Genomic DNA, 15,554 nt, shown 5'->3' with positions numbered 1-15,554 from the left:
AGTGGGTCCATTTGGGTCGGAGTGGCGACCGCCGGATCTGTCCGGTGGCGGCGGCTCTGGCTTACGTGGAGTTGCGGCAACAATTGCCCGGGGCCTGGCTGATGCACATCGACGGGTCCCCCCTTACTAACTTCCAGTTTAGGTCGGTTTTCAGGCGCTGTATATTGCATCAGGGTCTTTCTCCAGCTGACTTTGGGACACACTCTTTCCGTATCGGCGCAGCTTCGGCAGCCGCTGCGGCGGGTTGGTCTCAGGTCGACATACGAGCACTCGGAAGATGGCGGTCTGGTGCATTTAAGCGATACATCAGGCCGACATAGTCCAGTGAGCCCATTTGAGGAGTAGCCGCTCGCCCAAACACGCTTTAGTGTTTGAGGGGCCTTGAGGAATTTTTTGTGTTATCACCAGTCTTAAATTAGGCTCTAGCCAACTGGTGGAAGATTTGTGTTTTTTGCCTCAAGTCAAATCGGGTGACCCACCCCCCCCCTCCCCACCATAGAATAAGAAACAACAAGTAGGGATTATACATAATTCAAGTGGGTCAAATAATCAATTAGTCTTAAATAGATCACCCAAATCATTGTCCTATTAGTTATCAACAATTTAATATAGAACTCCAAAATCACCTTTAAGGGATTCTCCCGGGCCCCCCCCCTTTTAAAATTTTGCCAGATGTTTGACTTTATTTCAATTTTTCTAACAACATCTATCGTTTCAACTTACAGGTCAACGCTTGGACACCAATATGATTTGGATGGTGGGGCATTCATTTATCTATTGGTTGTCCCTGTCCCAGGTAACCACGGATACGGAATGTTTCCCTGAGACGCGATTTATCCGTTGGCTGGGGCGTAGAGGTATGAGGTGGTCCGCGTTGAGGGGTCTTTTGGATGAGTCAGTTAGGGCGTTTGGTTACCCAATATTTGTCATCATTCACTTGGGGGGCAACGACCTCACGCATAATTCCGGTCTCAATATTCGATTTGAGATTAGGAATTTATTTCTGGACCTGATCAGAGAATGGAGATTTTGCCGTTTCTTCTGGTCAGAGATTATACCTAGGAGGGTTTGGAGAGATGCACTCAATCCGGGTGCCATCGATTTGGTACGTAGGCGGATCAATTCCGTAGTCGGCAGGGCTATAGTAACAGAGGGCGGAGTGGTCGTCAGGCACGAGGCCATATCCTTTAGAAACGAGACCCTGTACAGGCCGGATGGGGTGCATCTCTCTTTAGTCGGGATGGATTTGTTTTTTCAGAATCTAATAGACGCATTGAGAAGTTTAGAGGTTTAGCTGAGGGAGTATTTGTAATTAGGTTGGTGGCGGGTCAGTTCAAGTTGAACTGATATGGCGGAAAGAACGGTAGTTAAATTAGAGCTGTATTTACACTTAGCTGGTGGTTGATGTCGAGATGTGGGCATCACCGATCCAGGTGGGCCCACATCTGGACCTTAACGATCATCTACTTCGGATAGCGTAAATTGTTGCGGACATTTGTAGTTTAGGGCAGGTGGCCCAATTTTTTATGACTCGGGCAGAGTGGTGAGCTCTGCCTTAGTGATATTGCGAGGTCAGGGGCAGAAGCAGAAGGTCAACCCCCTGACCTTAAGGGCAATTGGCCCCTTTTGAAAAGTCCGCTTCGTAATTGAGCTGTTGTCTTGGACGCTGGCAGGTGGCCGGTCCTTGGCAATTAAGGGCAGGTGGCCCTTAGATCCGGAGTTTGTTATTTTTATTACTTTGTTATTTTTCAGCAATGTTATTTATCTTGCATGCCGTTCTTTGCCCGCCACCTTAGTTAGAGCAGGGATATAAATTTTAGTTAGATTCAAATAGGCCGCCCCTGCTCAAAATAAATAAGCCGTCCCCTTTAAGCCCATTCAGTTGTACGCGTCTTTATTTCTTAGATAAGTGGTGTGAGTGTGGATGAATGCCTATGTCTGTGTGGAGTTTAAGACTGTAGAAGCCAGCTTGTCTGGCTGAAAACAGCATAAACTCACCTGGCTATTGGCAGGAATCTTTAGCTCACACACTTGATCTGGGCCCGGGGGTTCGGCTTATCTTGATTGACGGGTTGGCTGATTTGAATGACGGTTCAGGATAGGCTGGTTGAGGTCAGAGGTGGAGATTGATGGGGTGATGTTCTTGCTTCTAGAAGATTCTGCCTCTTGCTTCAGAAAACGTTGCCCTCCCGCCCGCCCCAATTCATAGTTAGAATTAGTTTTGAGAAGTCGTTTGCATTTTTTAGTTTAGTTGTTGTCGGCTTATTTTGGCTTGGCGGAAAGAACGGTAGTTAAATTAGAGCTGTATTTACACTTAGCTGGTGGTTGATGTCGAGATGTGGGCATCACCGATCCAGGTGGGCCCACATCTGGACCTTAACGATCATCTACTTCGGATAGCGTAAATTGTTGCGGACATTTGTAGTTTAGGGCAGGTGGCCCAATTTTTGATGACTCGGGCAGAGTGGTGAGCTCTGCCTTAGTGATATTGCGAGGTCAGGGGCAGAAGCAGAAGGTCAACCCCCTGACCTTAAGGGCAATTGGCCCCTTTTGAAAAGTCCGCTTCGTAATTGAGCTGTTGTCTTGGACGCTGGCAGGTGGCCGGTCCTTGGCAATTAAGGGCAGGTGGCCCTTAGATCCGGAGTTTGTTATTTTTATTACTTTGTTATTTTTCAGCAATGTTATTTATCTTGCATGCCGTTCTTTGCCCGCCACCTTAGTTAGAGCAGGGATATAAATTTTAGTTAGATTCAAATAGGCCGCCCCTGCTCAAAATAAATAAGCCGTCCCCTTTAAGCCCATTCAGTTGTACGCGTCTTTATTTCTTAGATAAGTGGTGTGAGTGTGGATGAATGCCTATGTCTGTGTGGAGTTTATCACACCTCCACCCATGCCATTCAATGTCTAACACTGTTGCCTGCCTTATTTTCCTCTCTTGAAACTCCACCTTTGCTGCTCCTCTCTGACAAACATTGTAATGGCTTCTCTCCCATTTAAAATCACATACATTTAAACTCACTCACATAAACCTTGTCCTCTCCAGACTTTCACACTCTTATTATCACAAATTAACTTCCACCCATGTACAGCTGAAAATAACTTTATGCTGCTACTATCTTCTGGAATGTGCTCCAAATGTACCCTTAAAAAGTCCTGTATCCATCTGAAGGGGTGTACACACGGAGCGATTCTTCTAAGCGATATTGACTACATAGTCAATAGTACATAGTAATTGCTAGAAAGTTAGTAAAGATCTCTGTCAAGGTTAGACAAATCGCCCTGTAATATCGCTTAGTAAAAAAGAGTTGTCGGACAAGAATATTTTGACTGGATCGCTGACTGTCTCGTCAAAATCGCTGCTATTCACTGCGCGATCTGCAATGAATACCAACCAAGTATGTTAATTCTAGTATAGTCAAAATCGCCCATAGACAAAATCAATCAATTAGTCAAATCGCTTAGTCAAAGTAGCTCACAAGCAAAAAAAACGTTGCGTGTGTACATTCCACATAATATACCAGCCTCAGAAATCCTGACTCTGCTCTTCTTAATCTATATTTGCCCACAATAAGAAAAAATAGATTCTACACTATCAAAAAATGGCCTCAGTACTAGATTCTACATTATCAATCAATGGCTTCAGAAGGTTTAAGACAGGAATGGCCAAACTATGACCCTGCATATTTTGTGAAACTACAAGTCCCATTATGCCTTGCCACAGTTTTGCTATTAGGGAATGCTAAAATTATGACAAGGCATGCTGGGATGTGTAGTTTCACAACAGCTGGAGGGCTAAAGTTTGGCCATGCCTGCTTTAAGATAAGTACAGGTCCAAGCAATAGCATCCTCTTGCAGTTATGACAGGGACAGATGACCCAAATCCCACCATGGCCCTGTCCATCCATTCACAAGGTCCCTTTCAAATCCGAAGATGCTAGTCAGTCATCATAATGGATTCTAGCAGCATTTTGCACAAACAGACAACCCGTAAAAAGAGCAATTAACTGTGTGCACTTTGGAAAAACATGATGCACTGCAGGTGGAGCAGAATTAAAATGTGGTAAGAGATTTAGATTTAAAAGGGATGGATTCAAACTGCAGCATGGGCAACACGTAAAAGCAGCCCGTATTTACCCTGCACACACACAAAATAATTTATTAAACCCTGAACATTGCAACATTCAAGAGAAACTTTTTATTTTTGCATTGCTTCCAAATCAAAAAATCAGCCCCAGTGTGAGTTACTTGTTTAAGAGTTCCGTGACTGCATGCTAAAGAGAACTGATAAACACACCTATGTTATGGGAGAACCATTTTATAACAAACTTTTTTTTTATCCAGAATTGGAAATATTCAACCTTTCAGAATGAGCACACTAACCTCTTCTCTGTTAACATCAGCATCTTCACTTGTTCCGCCTTTAGCTTTACAGTGTTTTCCATACAAATTGTTCCTAAATGGAGAGTTTATGTATTGCAATGTGAAGCATAACACTCAAAGACCTATTAAAACAAGAATGTGGTCTCAATTGCTTGGAAAGCACAAAACAGCATTTTAGAAAGTAAAATGACTAATTTCTACTTTTCCTCTAGACGTAATGACCACCTCAATTAGTTTTCTATTTTAATGGTTGAACAGAGCAAGAATCAACAGTTTACAGTATTGGTAAGGCATCCATACTTCAGTGCATCTGTTTATAACCACCGGAGTGATCGTTTGTGATTAAAGGATTATGCCAATAAAGATATTTTACCTACTAACCATGTGCAATGGCAGAAAATAAACATGAAAAATTACATTCTCTCAACTTGTAGGCAATTCCAACTATACTTCTAGAGTTTTCTTTTAGGTTCCAGTAAGTGGCAGAAATAAAAATTGTGATTGAAAGTAATTGCTCAATGCCAATCCTGTGAGTTTGTGCTATGGTGTACACCAGTGATTTTCAACCTTTTTACCTTGCGGCACACTAAATTTTTACTTTGCCAAGGCACACCATGAGATTCCCACAGGGCAAAACACATTGGCCCCCACAGGAAAAAAAAATAACTTATTGTCCCCATATAAAAAACAATCACACTGCTCCCCACAGGTAACAAAAATAAAATACATGGGCCCTTTACATGTAAAGAAGAGACCAGTAAATAACAGTTGAACTGGTGGTGGCTGTAAACTGGTTTGGGCATCTCTAGATCTGGGGGAACAGCTCAAGGCACATAGTGTGCCACGGTACAGTGGTTGAAAAACACTGGTGTACACAGTAGCTTGTCACAGATATCAATGGGTGAATTTTCCCCAAGTGCAGCTTAGGCAATACCCAACATTCAATACACTGATCTGGGCTGCAGAGTATTTCACCTCATGTGCTGGATGCATTTTTTAATTGCTGAGGTAATTGTTCATTCTGCACACTACTTTAGATATCAGTAATGTGTTACTGACAAACTTCATTTTGCAAGTTAACTAGCAAATCTCTCTTGCCTATGTGAAGGGAGGAACATCCTATAACTCTTAATGATACATGGTATTTTGGAATGCAATGGGTGTTTATGTAACTAATACCCCTTTTACACCAAAATCCCTGGTCGGACCCTGGTCTTTGAACACGGGAGTTTCCAGGGTTGGACCCAGCTTCATACCCAATTTACACAGCACTGTGACCCAGGTCGGACCCAGGCCTGCGCCGTTTACACTGAATCTGGGTCAGCACTGCTTTTCCCTATGAATGACATAAAAAATGTCCATTTTAGGACTGATAAACTGGCATCCAACTTTCCGTCAATGATTTTAAATAAAAATTAAAAGACATGACAAGTTAGCATTGAAAAATGTTGGTTTGTTTATTTAGTAAAATATTTTTCAAAAAGTTTTATTCAGTGCTCAAGCGCACATAGAGGTATAAAGGTGCAGCATCACCCATGTGCTCTCCCCAGCCCCCTCCCCTGCAGCAGCAGACCGAATCTCCCATGTGCTCCCCCCCCTCCCCCCAAAATAATAATAATAATATAAATGATACTGCATCCAATTATGATTTCTGTGTGCACTGCCCGTATCCTTCCTGGCTGCTGTCTTTTGCCACTGCAGCGCACTGTGGAAAGGCGTCCAGCACTTCTGGTATCCTTTCATCACTACCTGGATGTCCCAACCTGGGTTGGGACCATTTACACCGCCCACGACCCAGGTCCAACCAGTGTTCAACCCTGGTCAGGACCTGGGTAGGAGACCAGTGTTACTGGACCTGGGTTGGCCCCTTTTACACCAAGGCTAACCTGGGTCCGACCTGGGTCCAACCTGGGTTATTCCTTGGTGTAAAAGGGGTATTACTCTTATTACTATTCATTGTAGTAGGGGGTTGGGGTTTGGATTGGTAGAGTCCAATTAAGGAGAGTACATGCATTGTTTCTGCATTTATGGATCATTAAATAGGCTGTGGGCCATACAGGCTGTTTGCATGGTCTAGTTGTGTGCATTATAATTTTGAAGTGCATCATTTTTAACAGTGCAGCATAATTTAAAAATAACTGCAGCGTTACCGGCGTTCTACCGAAGTGAAACAGAAGGACAAAAAACAACAAAAACTCTGAAAACCAAAGGACCAATCAGCTCCTGCCTGACATTTTTCAAACACAGTCTGTAACATGACAGGTAGGAGCTGATTGGCTGGCTGTTTATCACTCTCCAGTTTATCACTTTTGAAGTTTAGAGAATCTAGCCCTGAGTGAGCTAATTTGCACACTCATCTTCCAATATCACATCTATGCTGATAAGACTGTAGAAGCCAGCTTGTCTGGCTGAAAACAGCATAAACTCACCTGGCTATTGGCAGGAATCCTTAGCTCACACACTTGATCTGGGCTTGAGGGTTCGGCTTGTCTTGATTGACGGGTTGGCTGATTTGAATGACGGTTCAGGATAGGCTGGTGGAGGTCAGAGGTGGAGATTGATGGGGTGATGTTCTTGGTTCTAATAGATTCTGCCTTTTGCGACTGGGGAAGATAATACAGGGTCCAGCAGTGGGGGGTCAGAGGATTCATCGGTAGAGAAGAAAGCTAAGCGGAAAAGATCTGCAAAGTCTCGTAAGAGACGGCGCCGAAATGAAACCTCTGATTCCTCATTAGCATCGACGTCTTCCGAGGATAAGTCATCTTCGGACGGCGTCGTGAGGAGACGAAGGCGGAAGAGGCGTAGGGAATATAGGTCCCATAGCTCCGGGTCCTCCAATGTATCGGTTGAGTCTGATGCAGTGCAGTGCGCGAACACCGCTGTTAAGCGGGGTTTGCGTCCTAGGGCTAGAGATAGGATCAGAAAGGGGCGCTATGTAGATATCTTTGCTTTAACAAGCAAGGATAGGCGGGCCCTTCTAGCCGCAAGGAAAAAAGGACCCGCTAGCGAGGATGCATTTCGCACTTATAACAACTGGGTAAGGGGCATACTAATTTTTGCGGCCTGTTATTTAGAGACACATCCAGATGAATATGTGAACCTGGTGAGATACCAGTTCCTTATTCATAAACTCTACACCTCTTACGTCGGTCCCGGTTGGCGGGTCTATGACGAAGAGTTTAGGAGGAAACAGCATGGCCGGGAGGTGTACGATTTTGGTAAGAAAGACGTAGAATTATACGGCGAAGTCGCCGAATTGGCTACACCGATTAGGGCTCCTGAGAATAAGGGGTGGGTAAGGCAGTATGGGAGCAGGCCTTACAATAATATTAATAAGGGAAGTAATACGAAACATGGCCATGGTAGGTGCTACTCATTTAATAATGGGCAATGCAACCTGGGTAACCGGTGTCGTTTTCGGCACCTTTGTATCAGATGCGGAGGTCAACACGCAATCAAGGATTGCACAAAACCTCCAACTGGTGGGGGAGTTGGGGGTCAGTCCACGACGAAACAAAGCCGCGGTCCAGCGGCACCTGTCGTTGGATAGAGCCCCAACTCCAATTGTATTGGTCAGGATGTTACCATGGCTGGAACGCTATCCGGACAGAGATGGAGCAATATTTTTGCAGTCCGGATTTTCAGAGGGTTTTCAATTACCTGTTTCCGCTCCAATTAGTACGGGTAGTAAGGGAAACTTACGCTCTGCCATGGAACACCCTGACATAATATCACAAAAAGTTGAAGCCGAGGTAAAACTAGGTCGAATGGCAGGCCCGTTTGCAACACCACCAGTTGAGGGACTAATTTTGTCCCCTATTGGGGTGGTTCCCAAAAAAGTTAAGGGAAAGTTCAGGCTGATTCAGCATCTTTCTTGTCCTAGAGGGTCGTCTGTCAAAGACGCCATCGATGATGAATTATGCACAGTTAATTATTGTTTATTTGAGGATGCTATAGGCATCATTAAAAAAGTTGGTCCTGGCGCCCTCATGTGCAAATTGGATGTTGAATCAGCTTTTAGACTATTACCTTTGCATAAGAACGCATTTCGGTACATGGGATTTAAATTAAATGGGGGCTTTTACATAGATAAATGTTTGCCCATGGGTTGCTCCATTTCATGCGCTTATTTTGAGCGCTTCAGCACATTTTTGCAGTGGTGCCTGCAGGAAGTGTCGGGAGTTGACAGCATTACTCATTATTTGGACGACTTTCTTTTAGTGGGTCCTCCAAATTCTGACCTGTGCCTTAGTTTACTAGAAGCAGCGCTTGAGTTATTTAGGGATTTCGGGGTTCCCGTGGCAGGGGAAAAAACCGAGGGACCTACTACTGATTTGGTGTACCTCGGAATTGAAATTGATTCCGAGCGAGGTCTGTGTAAACTTCCACTAGATAAAGTACACCGGTTACATGACGAAATAACTTATGCCATCGCGGCTGCTAAGTTAACACTTAGACAGGCTCAATCTTTATTGGGCCTGTTTAATTTCGCATGTAGAGTAATACCCATGGGCAAAATATTTTGTAGAAAGCTGCAGCGAGCGACCGTCGGGATTCGGAAACCCCACCATTTTCTACGTCTATCTTCAGAAATGAAGAGGGATCTGAAAGTGTGGGAAATGTTTCTGGATAATTTCAACGGCATATGCATATGGCAAGCTCCAGCCGTTGCAAATGCGGAGTTGGAATTATATACGGATGCAGCAGGATCTTCCGGATTCGGCGCATTTTATGCGGGACGTTGGTGCGCAGAGGCTTGGCCCGAATCTTGGGCACGAGACGGCATGACCAAGAATATGCTATTATTGGAAATATTTCCAATAATGGTCGCCTTAGAGCTCTGGGGCGCAGAATTGGGAAATAGGGAGGTTGTCTTTTGGTGTGATAACTTAGGGGTGGTCCAATCCATTACACAACTAAGGTCAACCTCTCTCCCAGTTTTGCGCATTCTTGCACGGATAGTGTTGATGTGCTTGGCGAACAATATTACATTGCGAGCCAAGCACGTCCCTGGCGTACTTAATGAAGTAGCAGATGCATTGTCCCGTTTCGAATGGGGAAGATTCAGGCAACTTGTGCCGCTAGCCCAGAAGTATGGTGAACAATGTCCATCCTTTTTATGGCAGGTGCCTCTGGAGGGGTAGAGGAGCTGGCCCTGCGGTCGCTAGCGCCAGCAACATTTAGAGCTTATCTGGCCTCATGGGAGCGCTGGAGCGAGTTCTTGCTGGAACAGGGTGGCACAGGTAAGAGCTATAAGCGTCTTATTAATGCCTATGTATGGAGCCTGTACACGGAGGGTAAGTCCAGAAGTTTTGTTAGACGCTCTCTGGCAGGCATATCATTCTTTTTGCGTCTTGGTGGGAAGAGAGACATCACCAAGTCTTTCTTGCTTTCCAGGATGCTAAAGGGATGGGCCAGAGCCAGGCCGGTTTTGCCCGACAGGCGACGGCCGATTGATGCCAGCCTGTTGCGTCGAATCTCGAGGTCCCTAAGAGTGATTTGCTCAAACGATTACGAGGTTCGACTTTTCAGGTTGGCCTTTGCCATGGCGTTCCATGGGGCGTTCAGAGTAGGCGAGTTGGTGTCCGCAACCAGGGCATCTCCCTCGCCTATGCTGTTTGGCCACGTCGACGTGCACCACGACGGTTTATGGTGCAAGATTCAGCGCTCAAAGACAGACGTAGCGGGCAGGGGGCAGTGGGTCCATTTGGGTCGGAGTAGCGACCGCCGGATTTGTCCGGTGGCGGCGGCTCTGGCTTACTTGGAGTTGCGGCCTCAATTGCCCGGGGCCTGGCTGATGCACATCGACGGGTCCCCACTTACTAACTTCCAGTTCAGGTCGGTCTTCAGGCGCTGTATATTGTATCAGGGTCTTTCTCCAGCCGACTTTGGGACACACTCTTTTCGTATCGGCGCCGCTTCGGCAGCCGCTGCGGCGGGTTGGTCTCAGGTCGACATACGAGCACTCGGAAGATGGCGGTCTGGTGCATTTAAGCGATACATCAGGCCGACATAATCCAGTGAGCCCATTTGAGGAGTAGCCGCTCGCCCAAACACGCTTTAGTGTTTGAGGGGCCTTGAGGAATTTTTTGTGTTATCACCAGTCTTAAATTAGGCTCTAGCCAACTGGTGGAAGATTTGTGTTTTTTGCCTCAAGTCAAATCGGGTGACCCCCCCACCCCCCCCCCCCCACCCCCCCCCCCCCCACCCCGTAGAATAGGGTACAACGGGTAGGGATTATACATAATTCAAGTGGGTCAATAATCAAATTAGTCTTAAATAGATCACCTAAATCACATTCCTAGTAGTTATCAACAATTTAATATAGAACTGCAAAATCACCTTTAAGGGAATCTCCCGGGCCCCCCTTTAAAATGTTGCCAGATGTTTGCCATTATTTCAAATTTTCTAACGGTATATATCATTTCAACTTACAGGTCAACGCTTGGACACCAATATTATTTGGATGGTGGGACATTCATTTATTTATTGGTTGTCCTTGTCCCAGGTCACCACGGATACGGAACGTTTCCCTGAGACGCGATTTATCCGTTGGCTGGGGCGTAGAGGTATGAGGTGGTCCGCGTTGAGGGGTCTCTTGGATGAGTCAGTTAGGGCGTTTGGTTACCCAATGTTTGTCATCATCCACTTGGGGGGCAACGACCTCACGCATAATTCCGGTCTCAATATTCGATTTGAGATTAGGAATTTATTGCTGGACCTGATCAGAGAATGGAGATTTTGCCGTTTCTTCTGGTCAGAGATTATACCTAGGAGGGTTTGGAGAGATGCACTCAATCCGGGCGCCATTGATTTGGTACGTAGGCGGATCAATTCCGTAGTCGGCAGGGCTATAGCAACGGAGGGCGGAGTGGTCGTCAGGCACGAGGCCATATCCTTTAGAAATGAGACCCTGTACAGGCCGGATGGGGTGCATCTCTCTTTAGTCGGGATGGATTTGTTTTTCCAGAATTTAATAGACGCATTGAGAAGTTTAGAGGTTTAGCTGAGGGAGTATTCGAAATTAGGTTGGTGGCGGGTCAGTTCAAGCTGAACTGATATGGCGGAAAGAACGGTAATTAAATTAGAGCTGTATTTACACTTAGATGCTGGTTGATGTCGGGATCTGGGCATCACCGACCCAGGTGGGCCCACATCTGGACCTTAACGATCATCTACTTCGGATAGCGTAAATTCTGGCGGACATTTGTAGTTAGGGCAGGTGGCCCAATTTTTTGATGACTCGGGCAGAGTGGTGAGCTCTGCCTTAGTGCTATTTGCGAGGTCAGGGGCAGAAGCAGAAGGTCAACCCCCTGGCCTTAAGGGCAATTGGCCCCTTTTGAAAAGTCCGCTTCATAATTGAGCCGTTGTCTTGGACGCTGGCAGGTGGCCGGTCCTTGGCAATTAAGGGCAATTGGCCCTTAGATCCGGAGTTTGTTATTTTTATTACTTTGTTATTTTTCAGCAATGTTATTTATTTTGCATGCCGTTCTTTGCCCGCCACCTTAGTTAGAGCAGGGACATAAATTTTAGTTAGATTCAAATAGGCCGCCCCTGCTCAAAATAAATAAGCCGTCCCCTTTAAGCCCATTCAGTTGTACGCGTCTTTATTTCTTAGATAAGTGGGGTGAGTGTGGATGAATGCCTATGTCTGTGTGGAGTTTAAGACTGTAGAAGCCAGCTTGTCTGGCTGAAAACAGCATAAACTCACCTGGCTATTGGCAGGAATCCTTAGCTCACACACTTGATCTGGGCTTGAGGGTTCGGCTTGTCTTGATTGACGGGTTGGCTGATTTGAATGACGGTTCAGGATAGGCTGGTGGAGGTCAGAGGTGGAGATTGATGGGGTGATGTTCTTGGTTCCAGAAGATTCTGCCTCTTGCTTCAGGAAACGTTGCCCTCCCGCCCGCCCCATTTATTAGTCAGAATTAGTTGTTGAGAAGTCGTTTGCATTATTCGTTTAGTTGTTGTCGGCTTATTTTGTGTTGGCGGAAAGAACGGTAATTAAATTAGAGCTGTATTTACACTTAGATGCTGGTTGATGTCGGGATCTGGGCATCACCGACCCAGGTGGGCCCACATCTGGACCTTAACGATCATCTACTTCGGATAGCGTAAATTCTGGCGGACATTTGTAGTTAGGGCAGGTGGCCCAATTTTTTGATGACTCGGGCAGAGTGGTGAGCTCTGCCTTAGTGCTATTTGCGAGGTCAGGGGCAGAAGCAGAAGGTCAACCCCCTGGCCTTAAGGGCAATTGGCCCCTTTTGAAAAGTCCGCTTCATAATTGAGCCGTTGTCTTGGACGCTGGCAGGTGGCCGGTCCTTGGCAATTAAGGGCAATTGGCCCTTAGATCCGGAGTTTGTTATTTTTATTACTTTGTTATTTTCCAGCAATGTTATTTATTTTGCATGCCGTTCTTTGCCCGCCACCTTAGTTAGAGCAGGGACATAATTTTAGTTAGATTCAAATAGGCCGCCCCTGCTCAAAATAAATAAGCCGTCCCCTTTAAGCCCATTCAGTTGTACGCGTCTTTATTTCTTAGATAAGTGGGGTGAGTGTGGATGAATGCCTATGTCTGTGTGGAGTTTAATACTGAAATCTACCTCTCCTTTCCTGATCTCTCTCCCTCTATCCGCACTCATATTTCCAACTGTGTCTCTGCTATATATTCTTGGATTACCCAGTGCTATTTTAGACTTAAAATATCAAAGACTAAGCTGAACTCTTCCCACCTTACCGCATAATACCTGACCATCTCTCATCCTAACCTTCTGTTTATGCTCACTTCTACCCCTTCTGTCTGTCAGTCTAACCCTCTCCTTTAGAAAGTAAGCTCTTTCGACTAGGGCCCTCTCATGTACTTTTCTTAGAATATATATATGTACACAGTGGTCGAAGTGGAAATTTTGAAGTGGGGGTATGGAAATTTTGAAGTGGGGGTATGGAAAAGTAAAGAGTGAATATAGTGCGCACCTTCGGACACCCCCCTGTCCATCAACGTCCCCTGCCAGACTGCCCCGTTGTACAGGGGTATTACAAAAGCACAATATGCGCTGCTGAGTGATCAGAGAGCATCCTGAGGGGGATCTTCAGATTAAAGTGGCGGTATGGCATACCCCCGTATACCGCCCCACTTCGACCACTGTATGTACATATATATCTGCCACCCTAGTAATTGCTTCACTGTCCTGACCCTTGATGCAACTATCCCTATTTACCATGTACTTGTCCTAAACTGTCTTGTACTGTAATTCGTTATCTGTTTTTGTTCATTTATGTATTGTTAGGTGCTGTGGAACCTTTGTAACACCATATAAATAAATGATAATAATAAGAAATAATAATTATGGGAGAATCTCCCATGGCCTAAACCTTTGGCAGCAATAGTACAGTGGAAGCAGTCAGCCATTGAGGTTCTAACATGTTGTTTACAATTCTTACACTGTATATATATATATATATATATATATATATATATATATATATATATATTTATATACACATACACACACAATTTTATTTTTCAAATGTTCCTTTCTACTTAACGTATTTTCAGTGTTACTTGGTGAGGTTTTGCCTTGATAAGTAAGATGTTTACGTTTTGCAATTTGTGCCATGCAATAAATGTGGGCATGGTTGAGCTATGCCCTGAAACATAACCGAAAAGATAATTCGGTTCTAGCCTGCTACAGTCATGGGCTTGGAATCAAACACTTGGTTGTGCATTGTGAAAAAAGCAATACTAACTACTGCACCACTGTGCTTCCCATAGGGATCTCATGCAGAGATCACAATAATGGCCTCATAAGTAAACCCCTCAGTCGGGTTTAGTAATTTTATGTGGCTAAACCCTGGGCATGGTCAGTGCAATAAAAAAAAGCAAAGTAATATTGACCCCCAATCTCTCGCATTAACAATTGAATAAAAAAAAAAAAATTCCCACATATTGTTTGTATTAGACATGTGCATCATTTTTAGCTTGTACATTTTTAAAACCTTCAGTATAAAATAAAGCATTTACTTTAACAACCCCATAAAGTTCAAGTACCCATTATAAAGTAAATGTTGGGATTTTAGTTTCTTTTTTTTTAATTGTGTAAATTTTTATTGAAACACATGAAAATGAGTGTACAGCATTCCAAGTCATTGAATAAGTATACAGAGGTAGTTTTGATGAGATAAATGCATGGCATATTAATAAAACATTTGAAATCACAATTGGTTTTGTCCGTTATTGAGTAATGTCCAGATCAAAAAGGATGGTCCAAGTGGATAGACTTGTTCTGCAGATACCGTAAGTACACATATAAACATTCGGGTATGATATTTTACTTAACAAACAGTTAAACATTTATACTTAACCCGATACTCACTTAATTGAGTATCATCCTCCCGCCCCCCAACCAAAAAAAAGAAGAAGAGGAAAGAGAAAAAAAAAAAAAAAAGGTAAAGCAATACACAATGATATATTATTGTGACTTAGATGTACATGTATACATTCAAATAAATCGAATTCCAGGTGTCTCAGTAAGGTGGGCCGTCTGTCCGAAGGGAGAGCATCGGGCATCTCTTGCTTGGAAAACTTGTATTTGACAAAGGGATATGGAGATACCAAATTAATAGACCACCACACATTGTAGGAGGGAGAGGGGGGGTAGCGAGTAGCCGTGAGGCCCCACCGGTTCGTGTTTATTGGGCGTGTAGCCCTTCTAGTGGGTCGGTGGCCAGGGCAAGTCTAGAGGCATTCCAATTGCCCCATTTAGCAACGTATGATCCAAGCGCACCGCGTGATCTATAGGTGAACCTCTCATGTCCTACCACCTCGTTTACAAGTGCTCTCCAGTTGTGTATATTTGGATATGTCACATCGAACCACTTCCTGGCTATAAGTACCTTAGCCATGGCCGTAAGACACAGTACATATTTATACACCGGAGGGGAACGAGACTCTTGTAAGCCCAGAGCGAACATACAATATTTAGGGTCAAAGGGAGGAAGAGAGGGGTCTGTGGTAAGTATATCCGTCCAGACCATTTCCCAGAAGTGGTATATCGGTGGACAGGACCACATCATATGCCAGAAGTCCGCTCCAGGTGATGCGCACCTAGGGCACCTGTCGTCTGGCCTCAGTCCCGCTCGCATCAGTGTGACTGGGGATTTATAAGCCCTGTGCA

The sequence above is a fragment of the Crinia signifera genome, chromosome 6 (genome assembly GCF_055691185.1).
Source record: "Crinia signifera chromosome 6, ASM5569118v1, whole genome shotgun sequence".
NCBI classification, from domain to species: domain Eukaryota; kingdom Metazoa; phylum Chordata; class Amphibia; order Anura; family Myobatrachidae; genus Crinia; species Crinia signifera.
The sequence above is the reverse complement of the archived record's forward strand: the minus strand, read 5'-3'. Positions refer to the sequence as shown.